The following is a 16,327-nucleotide window of genomic DNA, read 5'->3' on the forward strand; positions in this document are numbered from 1 at the left end:
ATAGGGGATCTGGTTGACCAGTCCCTCAGAAGTTGGTACAACCTCTGAACCTGTGATAGGCTTTTTCAATAGGTCCTTATAAAGGATTCCCTTAGATCTAGAGGGGCCTCCAGAAGTCCTCACCACCTCTCTGTTGGGAGAAGGTTGGGTTTTAGGCCTCTTGGTTGGAGGGGATGGAGATAAGCAAGGTACATGCTTCTCCTTCCTCTTAGATCTACCTTTACCTACTTTAGGAGTTTCCCCCTTAAGACTAGGAATTGGGTTGGAGTCTCCTGTGGAAGGTCCAACAGTCTGAAGGTTTTTGGCCTTAGACTTTTCTTTTCTGGTTTTCCACAAGCACTGAGAATTACCAGTTCTCTTAGGCCTAGTTAGGGTTCCAGTAGGTCTATCCACCTCTTCCTCAGAAGCAGGGGGAGTCACAGAGTCTAAAACTGGGGGAACAATGATGGAGCTTGGTTGGGGTTCCCATTTCCCTAACATCTTAGCCTGAAATCATAACGAGGCGCATCCGCCGGCAGGCGGAAGAAGCCGGCCCTACCGTGATAAGGCCCGCAGTGAAAAGGCCCTGTTTTGCCTCTGGGCTTCCCACTGCAGCAGGATCCTCGGGGTGGGCAGGAGCCTTCTCCCATCTCGTCGCCTACACGGATCCATCGATGCTAATGATGCTGGAGCAGCTGATTTCCCCTCACGCATCCTGCGTGTGGACTCCGGAGCAGGTAAGCGTGACTTTTGCAGCATGCTCCTATTGTGCCCTGTGCCCTTGCAAATCTTCCCTATGGGCATTCCTGTGACCATTTTCCCACGAACCCCTGCAGAAGCACTCGAGACGTAGTCATTTTCGTCCACGGCCTGCCCCTGAGATGGCCGCCCTTGAGTTGTTCATGCGTTGCTAGGCAACGCCCACACTCATAACGAGGCGCATCCGCCAGCAGGCGGAAGAAGCCGGCCCTACCGTGAAAAGGCCCGCAGTGAAAAGGCCCTGTTTTGCCTCTGGGCTTCCCACTGCAGCAGGATCCTCGGGGTGGGCAGGAGCACTCTCCCATCTCGTCGCCTACACGGATCCATCGATGCTAATGCTGCTGGAGCAGCTGATTTCCCCCCATGCATCCTGCGTGTGCACTCCGGAGCAGGTGAGCGCGACTTTTGCAGCGTGCTCCTATTGTGCCCTGTGCCCCTGCAAATCTTCCCTACGGGCATTTCTGTGACCATTTTCCCACGAACCCCTGCAGAAGCACTCGAGCCGTAGTAATTTTTGGCCACGGCCTGCCCCTGAGATGGCCGCCATCGAGTTGTTCATGCGTTGCTAGGCAACGCTCGCACTCATAACGAGGCGCATCCGCCGGCAGGCAGAAGAAGCCGGCCCTACCGTGAAAAGGCCTGCAGTGAAAAGGCCCTGTTTTGCCTCCTGTTTTCCGCACTGTTTGCCGAGCAGAGATTCCAACAGACTCTTTCAAAGGTGAGCGAGACATAAGGTCCCCTCAAACACACTGCTGCTTGACCTAGCACCTCTCAAATTGAAACACTGCTTATAGCGTGCGTCCAGCGTTACGTGCAACTGTAATAATGTGCTACTTCCATCTCTACCTCGCGCCATCCCGCCACCATTGCCGTTGTGCTTGTTGAGTTATACCCTGCCTAGACACTTCGTTGCCACTCAATATGCTAGTGGCCTGCATACTGCATTTTTCTGCCATATGTCTGATTCTTGAATCTAGGAGTATTGATATTGCTTACCTGCATACTGCATTTTTGCCATATGTATGATTCTCGATTTTAGGTAGGTTGGCATTACTTGCCTGCACACTGCACATCTTGCATTTAGCCCCATGTTTACTTTTCCATTTTAGGTGGCTTGCATGGTCGCTAACAGACCACACGTGCTTGTATGCTAAATTATGACTCCTCATCCTCTATATGCTCTTATGTATGCACATCATCCTCCTTGCGCAGTATCCGCACAGCGCTTGTCGTTAATCTAGCTGCTCGCTATTTGCGGCATGCACACAGTCAGATTAGCTGAATCTCTGCCTTTGAGTTATTGATTGCATTTTGCACATGTACCTACCTAGTCAGATTAGCTGAATCTCTGCCTTTGAGTCACTGATTGCATTTTGTACATGTACCTACCTACCCAGATTAGCTGAACCACTACTCCTGAGCCTTCAACTGCATCACTGCACATGTACCTACCCAGCAAACTATACCTGAACTGCCACCCCCCGGCCGTACCCACCTTTGCCCAGTGCAGAACCCCTCTACGCACCTCCCAGTGCTCGCCCACCTCAGCACACAGACGGCTAGGACACCTGGATCACGATATGTGGCCACTGCCACCTGTTAGCCACCTCATTCTTGCTACCATCGCAGGATTCATCATTGCCACATTGCTCTATCCCCCCACTCCCATCACCACTAAGACCGACCCTCGTCACTTCACCCCACACTTTCCCACAATGCCTATTAGTAACCCATACCTCAATGACCCGGCCCTATGGCTCCAACACTTCGCCACCAAACCTACACCTAATCAACCGTGCACGCTCCAAGTCAGGAATCTTAGACTTGGATCCAGATTGCCCCGTGCCCCTCGTGCCGCTGGCATTCAGCACACACATAACATCAATACTACACAGAAGGCACCACCATCCCTTAGCACCATTTCCGCCAAAGAACTTAAGGGTGCCCTCATCAACGCTAGATCTATCACGGCCCACGCGTTGGACATCTCCGACCTCATCAGTACCCAAAACCTCGATTTCATAGCCATTACCAAAACCTGGTTACACGCAGCCTCTGGCCCACTCCTTGCCCTCCCCATCCCCAACGGCTACTCTGTCATTAGAGCGGACCGTCAATCAACTTCCAAAGGAGGTGGAGTCGCATTCATACACAGAAATAATATTACACTTAGAATCATCCCCAACACTGAGCTCAGCTCCGCAGAATCCCTCTCGGTGAAACTCACCCTATCTCCAACTAACACTGCTACTCTCCACCTTATCTATAGACCTCCTGGTCCACTTGGCTCCTTCATAGATGACATCACAGCCATCATGACTGTCAATACCAAACCCAACTCACAGGTATTGCTTCTAGGTGACCTTAACTTGGGCCTTCTCGACACCAAGGATCACCTGGCCTCTGAGGTCGCTTCCACATTAGTTAACTTAGGCTTCCAACAACGCATTGACGAACCTACCCATATTAAGGGCAGGACGCTCGATTGGATCACTGACCTTAATTGCAACACATACATAACTTCCAACCACGCTTGTGCCTGGTCCGACCACCACATCATCATCTTCCACTTACCAGCGACCAACCCTCGCACTACTCCCGCGATAGCTCCTGCCATTCCCACAAGGAATAAAAAATACATCACCAAGGATAAACTCCTCCCACTCATCCTTCCCATCTTGAATAAATGTGTGTCCCGTCATAACGACCCTACAGTCCTAGTAGATATCTTCAATCAAACACTGCTTAAAGCCATTGACAAAATAGCACCGCTCAAATTACGGAAAGCGAAACAACAAGCCCACTTGAACTCCTGGTTCACCCCGTAGTTAAGAACTTTACGCAAAGAAAAACATAAGGCTGAATCACTCTGGAAGAGCCACCCGTGTGACTCCAACAAAGATCGCCTCATCATCACCACCCACAATTACAAAGAAGCGATTCTACAAGCCAAAAAGGAGACCTACAACAAACGTATTTTACAAGCGGAATCTAACACTAAGGAGTTATTTAAAATCCTTAAAGAATTGGAATACCCATCCCCTGCGCCTGACACCTGCATTAAAGACAGCAAATGGTGTAACAATATCCAAAACGCTCTCCTCAACAAAATCGCCACCTTGCAATCGAAAATTAATGCAAAACAAACTACCTTACTCACCAACCCCCTTACTAAACCAACCAGCAAACCCTCCAATACTCAGACGGCCTCTTTTACTCACACCCCCTTTAGCTTCACCCCACTCACCATCCTTGAGGTTGAAAACATTGTGCGCAATTTAAAACCCTCTAACTGCCAAGGTGACTCTTGCCCAGCATCTATCATCAAGGAAGCAGCACATGAGCTCGCTCCTTTTTATAACCACCTTCATCAATTTTTCATTCCTAACTGGTACGGTACCCAACAACCTAAAGGACGCGTGGGTTATCCCGCTCCTAAAAAACTGACTCTAGACCCTGAAACACCAACTAACTACAGACCGATCACCACCGTACCGTTCCTACTCAAAATACTTGACAGAGCAGCATACCTGCAGATTCAGAACTACTTAGAGACCAATAACCTCCTCGGCTCAAGACAATCTGGCTTCAGACCTAAGCACGGGACGGAAACAGATTTACTTGATCTCAAAACCCAAATTAAGGACCTTAAAGACAATGGTAAACTGGCCCTACTACTACTTTTGGACCTATCAGCTGCTTTTGATCTGGTCAATCACCAAATACTTTGTCCGCACTTGAAGTCAGCGGCACACTTCTCTGACAACGCTTCTAACTGGATTAGGTCATTCCTTGACAACAGGCACATGAGAGTTTTCTCCCCTACTGCATCGGCCGATCCCACATCAGTCCCGTGTGGAGTCCCGCAAGGATCTTGTGTCTCCCCAACCCTCTACAATGTCTTCACCAAACCTCTATTTGATGTGCTTGATTATCTGGGTGTCACCTACACGAATTACGCTGATGACACCCAGATACTCATACCCATCACTGGTAACTACATTGCTGACTCTAAAGCCCTTAATGACATTTACCTTGTCATACAAGCCTGGATGGCCCAGCACGAACTGTACCTCAACGATGACAAGACTGAGCTTCTCATCTTAGGCACGCAACAGAGACTTAACAAACTGAGTCCCCTGTTTGGCTCCTTTAACATTGACGGTAATCTGATTAAAGTATCTAAAGACACCAAAACTCTGGGTATATACCTTGACGCCTCCCTTACACACACAAGACAAACCAATGCAGTTGCTGCTGCATCTGCATACACCTGCAAATTGATCTCGGCCTGCCGCCCATTCCTTACTGCCCAAAATTGCATTACCCTGGCCAGGACCTTGGTTATGTCCAAATTGGACTACTGCAATGCACTGTACCAAGGCACTAACCAGGGTAATCTCAACAAACTTCAGACGACCCAAAACAATGCCATTAGAGCAGCCCTCAACATCCCCCGATCAGCCCACATCTCAAAAACCAGGAAGAACCTCAATTGGCTCTCAGTTGCCCAAAGGATCTCCCTGAAAGCACTGGCCCTCACATATAAATGTGTTAACCACCAGGCCCCCTCTTACCTAGCCTCGCGATTCACTCAATATACTCCAGCACGTGCACTCAGGTCTGCACAAACTCAAGGTCTTGCGATCCCTAGATTCAAGCTTCATTCTGCCGGGGGCGCTGTCCTGGCAGCCAAGCTTTGGAAAACTGTACCACTCATGATCAGAAAGCTACCTTCCTTTAACTAATTCAAACACAAAGCCAAGCTTTGGTTAGCAACATCCCACTAACAACCGCTCTTCTATTTGGACGGGCCTTCTGGGTCCTAGCTCTGTCCTGCTCCGCCCTGATTATTGCCCTGATTTTGTAACATCATCTGTATACTCTGTGTACAACCTGCTGGGACTTCTATGATGATTTGTCTACTACTGTAATGTAATGTTCCACTACCTGTAATATAAAGGGACTTCTATGTTGCTATGTATACTACTGTAATGTAATGTTCCACTACCTGTAATATAATGTTCCACTAATATATGCGCCCGGTTGCCCTTGGGCCTGGTCTGCGCTATACAAATAAAACAAATACAAATACAAATTACACTGAATGAGGGCTGGTAGAATTGGAACCATTTGGACAGGGCCTCCAGACATCTTAGTGGGACCTTTGGGTGCCTTAGCAACATCCTCAGGCCTGAAAAAGCTTTCATCCACTACTGTTCTGCTGGCCCCACAGTCTCGCCTGGCAGGAGTATCCTCGCCATTGACAAGAACACTGTCCATATAATAAACTTTAGAGTTTTCTGGTATGGAGTTGTACACACTCCTATTCTGATCACTAACCAGACCCATGGACTCTACTGTTATACTTGCTTGGAAACCCAAAGGTTCTTCAGCAAAGACTTCAAAGTGAGCACTAGCCATTTGGACTTCCTCCTCAGGAGTGAAGGCTAAGGAGATTGTGCTGATCCCTGCAGGTTTACCCTTACATCTGGGATCTCCTTTGATGTGGTCAGTTGCCCCACAGAGATAGCATGTTCCAAATGCTCTCTGGAAGGGTGGCTTGGCCTGACCTCCTTCTGGTTTGTGACCAGAAGGCACACTAGCCTGTTGTGGTTTACCCTGGGGCTTACCCTGGTTATTTTGTTGTTTGGGGCCCTCTTTGGTTTGGGATGTATTAGAAATCTCTTGGTTCCTTTTTGGTGGCTGCTTTCCCGCAGCCTTTTTCTGAGTGACCCCTGAATCCTTGTGTGTAGCCCTGTTGGCAACCCACAAGTCAGCAGCCTTAGCTAGTCTTCTAGGATCTAATTCCTTTGAATCAGCCAAGTTCTGTCTGAGCTCAGGAGAGCAGGCATCAATAAATTGACTCCAACAGTACAAGATTTTTCATTCCCTCATAAGTGTTCACCTTATAACCCTTAATCCATCCCTCTAAGTTTTTCAAACACTCACTTACCCAGGTAGCCCAAGGGGTACCATCATGCTTTTTGAGGGTCCTAAACCTCTTAATGTACTGGGAAGGGGTCTTCCCTGTAGTGATACACGAAATTGCAACCTTGCCAATCAGGGCTTTAGATGACAGCATTAGCCGCTGAAAGCCAATAGTGTATTCAAAGTATGTGCTAAAAATGCTGACAGTAGTCTGTTGTAGCACTTCCATTATGCAGTAGTGAGCTACAAGGAATATGACAGGCAGGGAGGGCCCCCAGCTATGTAGCTAATAGGTTTTTGGAGTGTTTGGAACATCATGGCACCTATATAGCGCTTAGATAGCCAGTCTTAAGCGCTATAAACACTAAGCTATGAGTGCATGCCTTTTAGAGCTTGCAGATGGGGTTAATACATCCCTGCTTCCCTTAGAATATTCAGCCTCACTAACGTTAGCCCTGGCCCCAAGCTAATCTTCCTTTTCTCTGGGAAGGTACTGATAAGACATTCCTCAGCCAGCGCAGATGGGAACAAGGGAGGGGGTAGGAGCGAGCAGGGAGCATCTCAGAGAGAGCTGGGTTTTTTCCATGAGCCAGTTGCACAGGGAAAGTTCTGGAACTGTGCGTCATGGTGACTGACAGCAAGAAGTTATAAAATATCCATGCACACATGGATCAGGGGGAGATCGCCTGTGGACTTGATTCGTGTACAGTCAGGTGCCCGGAATTGGCTCTCACGGTGTCCTCCAGCCTTGTTTTTCTATGAGCGGGGCTTGTTTTACAGCTAGCTTATGAGAAACCCAGGTCTCCCAGGGCTGATTAAGGGACGTAAGACTGTGTTTCTCTATGTTTCTCTATATTTCTCTATGTTTCTCTATGTTTATCTAAGTTCCATGTTTCACTATATTTTGCATTGCTCTAAGTGTTATGCTTTCTAATATTCTGTAACTTGAATCCCAAATGTATATGAAATTCACTGCTTAGAATAAATATGCTAATAACACTTTGAGGGTGTCATTTGTCACTTGCATGAGATCACTGCTCAGCACAATAGAACCTGTATTTTGGGCTGAATTGGGTATTTTTGCTCTCAAAGGGCTGGCCCCGAGGAAGATTTTGCCCAATATCAAGACATTTGGTGGCAGCTTTGTGGGATTGTGAAGAGCAGTGCCATGCTGACATGACAAATGGTGTGAGAGAACACAGTGTAGAGTGGGGAGCAGGCTGTCGCATTTCCTTGATGGTCTCACTGCAGCTCTGAGACTTCAAAAGGCAGCAATGTTGTGTCGGCTTGCCGTGGCCGATAGCTTGTGTGGTTAAGACTCCCTTCATGGGATTGGTGCCAGGGAGTACAAGGCAATAAACGAGCGGGAAATGGCTTTGTTTAAAGCACTCCGATGAATGGTTAAGAAAGATGTATGCTCAATTAGAAAAGAATTTTATCATGTGGTTTCCCAAGTTTAAAGTTGTAATTTGGAATGCATAGTGAGACGGAGTTCTCATCTCTATTCTGTCATGAGGGCAGGAAAAAAAATAATAATTGCAGGGATTTGACATGCAAATTGTGAATAGTGATTTAACCATTGACTCAGCCCCAGTGTGCTAGCGAGTGGGGGCTGTAATGTTCGGAGGCGAAGGTTCGTCTTTTTTGATGTATGCTTTTGAAGGGTTGGCATTCCTGAATAATGAGGAAGGGGAATGAGCCATGCTTAGGAGAATGAGTAACATCTGTGCTGAGAGCCTAAAGAGTTTTTTTTCTTTCTTTTGGCAACTGTAAAATTCCATGTGCTAATGGTGGCAAATTCTGTTTAAAGGAAACACACTAAAATGGTTATATTGCATTTTAGGCTGTGCCATGCTTTTATTGGGTGAGAGACTCACTTAAAAGGAAAGTGAGTGAATGTTATTTGGATTTTCGATTTTTGTGTACTGATTTGAAATTGCAGAACCAGCTTGCAATGGTTGGGGGGAAAAACAATTTATATTTTTCTAAATTGCCCCTGGAGTATTTTTGACTGTCCCCATGCTATGCCATGGATTTGTGCTGTTGCCTCAAAAGTGATGTATGCTTTGAAAATAGTGACCTGTTGACTGTGATACATGGGGAAAAATGTTGTTGACACATTAAACAGCCCACAAGCAATAGAGTGTGGGTTGTTCTTGCAGAAAAAAAAACGTGCAGGGAGCTGCACTAAATATGGCATTTTTATTTTTTTAAATGCACTGAACTGAGTGGTTATAGTTTGGCAATGGTACAACAGAATGAAACATCTGTGTGTGATAAGATAGCACAAAGATTTAATGGGTTGTGAGTTCTCTTGAAAGATCGCACATTACAAGAAAAAAAAAGACGCTTTGACATTTTGCAAAATTACATGGAGTAGAAAAGGACAAGAAAAGTGCCGCTTTTGAAAACAAGAGTCTTGCTGTGTGTGCAGAGCTTGTGCCTTGAAGCTGTCTTGGGCGAGGTGCGTGAAGGCAAACAAAAGCAGAAACAGTACAAGAAAGAGTTAATCTGGATGAATTGTCTGAAACGAGTGAAGCCGCCACAGTATAAGAGTTATAGGCAAAAGAGATAAGCTGCGTGCTAATGGCGCTGCCAGGTGCACACGAAAGATAAACATGCCTGCATTCCTGAGGAAGGGGGAGCAAAAACAGAGAGCTGTTCAAAAAGTAAAGAATTTGCCTAGTAAACTGTGGTACGGAGCAAAGGCTTCATGCAGGATGGCAGACGGGCACATCACATCTGAACATTTACCTATGCATCTGTGAATGGGCCAAGAAAAGACAGCTGCCCATTCCAACAGATATTACTGTGCAAACCGCATTCCCATGTGATGTGATGTGAAGTGAAGTAAAGCGCTATTGCTGTGCAAGCTGCATTCCAATGCTCCATGTGATGTGAACTGAAGTAAAGCGCTGTGCACTGGAGAAGAAACCTCTAGGCGCTTTGAGAAGAGAAAATACACATCTGGCAAACTGCAAGCTACATTGCCAGGGGATGGAGTAACTGACAAAGACATTATGGCCTTCCAGATGGAAGCAAAACTGACAAAAGTGCTTAGCCGTTTTGCAAGAGACAACATGCAGAGCGGGGCTTTGAAGTAAAACATGAACACTGCACATTAGCCATGATCCAGAAGCCACACGGCTTAGTGCAAGAATGAATGATTTGTTGAAGCAACAAAAGAAACTGACTCAGACTATCGCACTCAAAGGAGTGGTTCAAAAACAGCAAACGCCCTTTGAAAAAAAAATGATGACAAGTGAAAAAACCAGAGGCTTGAAAAGACACTGCTAAGAAAAGAAAGATAAATACTGAAAGACTTTACCTTTGAAAAATGGAGTGATGCCAGCAGGGCAACCTAAACCAAGATCATGGGACACTGGAAGCAAGTTGGCGCCTGGCATTGGTGATCGCTTTGGTGAAAAAGAAAAGCATTGTGCGACCTGGGTACTTACTATATGGCTTTGTAAAAGCACAGATCAGTCTGAGGTACCATTGACCAGCTATGATTGCATTGCACAAATGAGTTTGTGATTAGGCAGTTACACCCCGTATGGTTGAGTGTAAATAAGCCCCCAGAAACATGCAGAAAGGTGATAAATAATTGCAGTAGCAATGACAAAGTGTGTAGTTACCTGATGAGACTTTTTGAAGATGGGGGTGGTATTATGGGAAGGGGTGGATAACGCTGATATTGAAGTTTTGATGACATCCTAACATTTCTGTTTGTATTTTGCCTAGGCAAAGCACGACAAGACATTTCATAATATAGGAAGATAATGTGCAGTTTGTGGGTGACACTGATCAAAGAAGGGTCAGACGCATTCTCAGAGAAAGCGAGCCACTGCGAACTGAACTGGCACGGTGCAGACTTGGCTAATTATCAAGTATTTGATGCTACACATTTAAATGACCTGTTTTGCCCTTTCTTGTTTAAAGGACTATGGACAATGAATTGTGGACTGTAACATCAGGCACCACATACAGCTGTGTGACACAGCAATTGAATGCTAACACATTGAAAAATGGTTTTTAAATGCACTGTTGAGATGAATCTGAAAAAACCAAATGGTTTTACTCTTCCAACTGAATGGCTTTAACCAGAGATGTTTTGTTTTTTGAAAAAAAAAAAATATTCTACATTGCACGTAGGCAGGAGAATGATTTATGAACTGTTGGGGCAGCAGAATTATGCAAGCAGGAGCGTAATTTATTTTGAGACAAGATGGGTGCGCACATCAAAGTCACCTGTGCGTAGGTTAAGATTCTTAATTGAAGTAATGCTGCCAAGTGTATGAGCTATAATTTGAAATGGTAATCTTTGAAACACTGGATACTTTTACAGCCAGCTTAAGGCAGGTAAATGTAACCATGACTGACTTGATGTTTGATTTTATGACACAGAGTGTGACACGGTTTTTTGTTAAACCAACCAGTTTCATGTTTTTGTGGGGACAGCTGTCTCCAGCACACTAATGCAAAGAGTCACCTTTTGATTGTAAACATTTGGAATAATTCTTTGGAAAAGCGCTGCAAATGAGTATCCACATGGAATTGCTAGAGTACTGGCCTGGCACATTGTCAGGCATCTTTTGTCACTGAATGGATACCATTTGTTTAATTTGTCTAATGTGATGTTTTTCTGACCAAGAACTGCAGCGAGTGTTCTCGCCAAGATTTAATGAACTATAACTTGACTAAATGAATTTTTTCCATGGTGTGATGAAACAGCCACTGCCGGATAGTAGTATGGTGTTTGTGGCTAAAGTTAATATTGTATATGGTAGATATCCCACTTGAAGAAGGGTATTCTCCAAGTTACAGAAGGTAGACACTGTGAACCTGTTAGATTTTCCAGTGGTAAGACAACATGTAAATTGTAGACTGGTAATGCACACCTTCATTATTACAGTGCTACACTTGGACATAGATTTATCATGAGGCAATGTTTCCTTAGTACTACCAAGCTGCTACAAATGGAGTCCATTTCTATGGCCCATCACTAGAGTGCGTGTAGCTAGGGAGCTAAATTCATTAATTGCAGGAGCTTTATATGCTTGTGACATAGAAACTGTGCACTATAAGCTAGCCACTATGGGTTCTGATGCCAGCTCTGCTATAGAACTTCTGGCCTAGTGGGGCCCATTGATATGCCCAGCACTGCTACAAGTATTGACAGCCAATTGAAGATAACAATATTTTAGACATGAAGACATTTTTTGTCTGCCATAGGGCAGGTCAACAAGACTGCTAAATACACACAATGCATTGTATGGCAAACATTGTTAAATCAGCAGGTGTTGGCTTTTTACTGGGTGGGGGCGACCATCCTCCACACACTGGCACGCAGAGCTACAGTTACCAGCATACATATGGATTGAATTGCTTGCTTTTGATTGCATGAATAACACATGCCATGCTTTGATGTAAATTAGTAGAATTGTTTTTATTTAGACAACCTGGTGCCCATGGGTTCACCTTGTTCACGAAATTAGATGGTTTCTGGTTGGGTTCCACCTACCTGGGGGAAGTGTCTAGTCACACAGCCCATAGTCACGCTTGAATGCCCTGGGATCAGGGGGAGGGTAGGCCCTTAGGGTGAAAGGCTGCCAGGTTTTAGAATTGGTAACCATACATAAATGCAATAGTGCATTGTAGATTAGACTACACTGGATTGCCTTGACATTTTAACTGCATGCTGCTTTTTAACTGACAATCAGTTATACAAAATTGATTTAGGTATTTTTGTGTAGGCCAGGTTTTGGCTAGAGTAAATGTCCATGTTCACTTGGCATAGGTATTTTTGTGTAGGCCAGGTTTTGGCAAGGGTATATGTCACTGTTCACTTTGTGTACATTTTTGTTTAGGTAGTGTTTTACCTTGCATGCCACGCTAACTAACCGCTAGAAGATAGTTTGCTTAAACCTCTTGCAAAGCCCCTAGGTCTTTATCACTGCACTAAATACTATGTTGATAGGTATTAGTCAGCATTTGTCGCACAAACGTTGAATAGGGGTGGAATGTAGTGATACACGAAATTGCAACCTTGCCAATCAGGGCTTTAGATGACAGCATTAGCCGCTGAAAGCCAATAGTGTATTCAAAGTATGTGCTAAAAATGCTGACAGTAGTCTGTTGTAGCACTTCCATTATGCAGTAGTGAGCTACAAGGAATATGACAGGCAGGGAGGGCCCCCAGCTATGTAGCTAATAGGTTTTTGGAGTGTTTGGAACATCATGGCACCTATATAGCGCTTAGATAGCCAGTCTTAAGCGCTATAAACACTAAGCTATGAGTGCATGCCTTTTAGAGCTTGCAGATGGGGTTAATACATCCCTGCTTCCCTTAGAATATTCAGCCTCACTAACGTTAGCCCTGGCCCCAAGCTAATCTTCCTTTTCTCTGGGAAGGTACTGATAAGACATTCCTCAGCCAGCGCAGATGGGAACAAGGGAGGGGGTAGGAGCGAGCAGGGAGCATCTCAGAGAGAGCTGGGTTTTTTCCATGAGCCAGTTGCACAGGGAAAGTTCTGGAACTGTGCGTCATGGTGACTGACAGCAAGAAGTTATAAAATATCCATGCACACATGGATCAGGGGGAGATCGCCTGTGGACTTGATTCGTGTACAGTCAGGTGCCCGGAATTGGCTCTCACGGTGTCCTCCAGCCTTGTTTTTCTATGAGCGGGGCTTGTTTTACAGCTAGCTTATGAGAAACCCAGGTCTCCCAGGGCTGATTAAGGGACGTAAGACTGTGTTTCTCTATGTTTCTCTATATTTCTCTATGTTTCTCTATGTTTATCTAAGTTCCATGTTTCACTATATTTTGCATTGCTCTAAGTGTTATGCTTTCTAATATTCTGTAACTTGAATCCCAAATGTATATGAAATTCACTGCTTAGAATAAATATGCTAATAACACTTTGAGGGTGTCATTTGTCACTTGCATGAGATCACTGCTCAGCACAATAGAACCTGTATTTTGGGCTGAATTGGGTATTTTTGCTCTCAAAGGGCTGGCCCCGAGGAAGATTTTGCCCAATATCAAGACATTCCCAAATCTAGCTATCAAAGCTAGCTTCACACATTCATAATCCTTCTTATCCTCCTCCCCCAACTCCATTTCCACCTCAGTTGCAACAGTGGGGAGCCTAGAGAACAACCAGGAAAGTAACTAATTTCCTGTAATGTTCTGGAGCCCATGATTATATTCAAACAAACTCAACCAATCCAACACATCCAACTTAGGCTCATACATACCCACCAACTCCTTAGGCATCCGGGGTCTTTTGGGACTGGAACTCCTAGAGGATTCTGAGAGAGAAGCACTTTCCACAGACAATGTTTTCATTTCTAGCTCATGGTTGAGCTCCATTTCTCTGAGCCTTAGTTCTTGGTGCCGTTGTTCTGTTTGAGCACTAATTCTTTTGAATTCTAATTCAAGCTTCATTTTTTCTAGTTCCATATATTGGGGATTAAGTGTGGGACCTGGTAAAGGTCCAGTAGGTACAGCTGGCAGGGCAGGTAGAGGCCGAGGGGAGACAACTCTAACATCTTCCCCCTCCTCTTCTGCTTCTGACTCAAAGTTATCAATACTAACATTCATATCAATATCATTGCTGTTATCTACAGTTGCTGGAGTGGTAGGTTCCTCTGAACCACCATCCAGACTTTGGTTTGCTAGCAACCTTTCTATTAGCTCCATTTTCTTGCCTTTAGTCAGGAGATTCTTATGCTTACAGAGAAATCTTAAACAATCAGCAGTTTTTGTAGCAAGGGACTCTTGACTATAACTTTCCATGTTTTAGAAAATAACTTCTTTAGTGCTAAGCTTTGTGGTTAGTTGCACTAAGGTATCTATAAGCACACTAAAATGTATACTCAATACCAATCCCACCGCTGTACACCAGTGTTAGGCAGAAACCTGTGCAGTTCCCTTAGGGACCACTGCAAAAGATTTAGGACTACAGGTGGTTGGCAGTAAACCCAATTGGTAGCAGTCTGTACCACCCAGATTTACCTGGTAGCTGTGGCTGAGCAGTCAGACGTCTCTCAAGATGAGTTAGGCAGTATATAGAGTATACACAATAGGTACAGTGATACAGTAGCACAAGCAAACACTGACCAGAGCTTTGGTGTAAAAGTATATAATTATTTATTTAAAGACACACTTGTAAATTACATTAGCACACAAAGAGGTAAGTAAATTCAACACACGGTCACTATTATATATATATACAACCCTAATTACTTATTAGACAAGTCTTAGTGAGAAACACCACTTATTTTCAGACGGAGGTGAGGACTTAACATAAGATGGCACTCTAATAAGTTATAGAAAAAGGGAGGGAAAAGGCAAAGTTATGAAAGCACACAATTTCAATACTTTTCAAAGAACCACAGTGAGGCAGGTTAGGCAAAGTCTACTGGAGAGCAAGGAAGTTCAAATGCCAGGCCCACTCTTAGAGAGAGCAAGCGAAATGTGTCCAGGATCACACAGTCGGGTTATGCCCAAAGAGTCTTTGTAGATAGGTCATAAAAGATTGAGATCAAGTCAGGAAAAGTTAGTTAACGGGCCCCAGGCCAACCCAGGTTAGAAAGTCGAGGATTTACTGTCACCCCGAACGATCTGTCGCAAGGGAAGCCAGACGGGACACAGTACCTGAAAATGGGAAGAACGCTCCAGCGGGGGCAGTTGTTCCTGGCAGCGGGTGCAAGTTGGTGTGTCGTCCAGAGGAAGAGGAGGTCTTGACATGGAGGAAAGCTGAAGGTCGTTGCGCTGCCAGGGAAGAAACCAGCCGCAGAGTTTCCCGGTTACAAGGTACCACCCTTTTCTTCGCGGTAGTGGTAAACCGTGGTATTCCGGTTGCCGGGGTGCTTGGCACGGGCAAGGCGGCCACGAGATGGTCCAGGAAGGCGAGAAGACGGGCAAACTGGTTATCCCCACCAGTCAAAGGAAGAAGACTCTCCGGGCTGGAGATCTCCTCTGTCGTCGGGAAAAGTGGTGAGACGGTTCAGCAGGGCTCCACCGGTGGTGTCGTCGTTGCAGGTCGGCTCGGCTTCTCCCTCCTCGGATTCTTTAGGTCCTGGGGCTACGTCTGAAGTTCCAGTCCCCAAAGCCCTGCTTTTATGCAGAAAACCCCCATTCATTCAGCCTAGCTGTCACTCAAACATGCTAAGTGGTGTGCCGGGCGGCTCACCACTTGGGCCAATCACACAAGAGTGCGACTTGAGTTGCCGAGGCAACTCAGTCCAGGGTGCCTAAACCCCCTCCCACACCCCCTGTGGTACCCAGACAGAGTGGCACCACTTATGGAGGCTTCTGTGGAGAAGCCTGCCAAAAAGTGGAACAAAGGGCTCGGCTTGGGTTGGAGTCACAGAAGCGAATACAAATGCCATTTTGGAACCAAGTTCCGGCAAAAAATACCAACCAGTGAATTTATATTAATTTTAATAAACCGGCGGTATGTTCGAGGCTATATTAAAAAGTGATAGCCTCGAACAATGGGAAAATCCCATTGGAATATATTTGCGGTCGAATATAAAAAGTAGTATCCACTGCCACCAGCCAAAACTCGGTCGGGGGGACTGGAAAGTGCCCCCTCCAACAACAGACCCCGGGGCAATCGAATTGCCCCGACCAGTACGTCCACAAT

This window comes from Ambystoma mexicanum, chromosome 3p (genome assembly GCF_040938575.1).
Source record: "Ambystoma mexicanum isolate Mex_15411 chromosome 3p, UKY_AmexF1_1, whole genome shotgun sequence".
Taxonomy (NCBI): Eukaryota; Metazoa; Chordata; class Amphibia; order Caudata; family Ambystomatidae; genus Ambystoma; species Ambystoma mexicanum.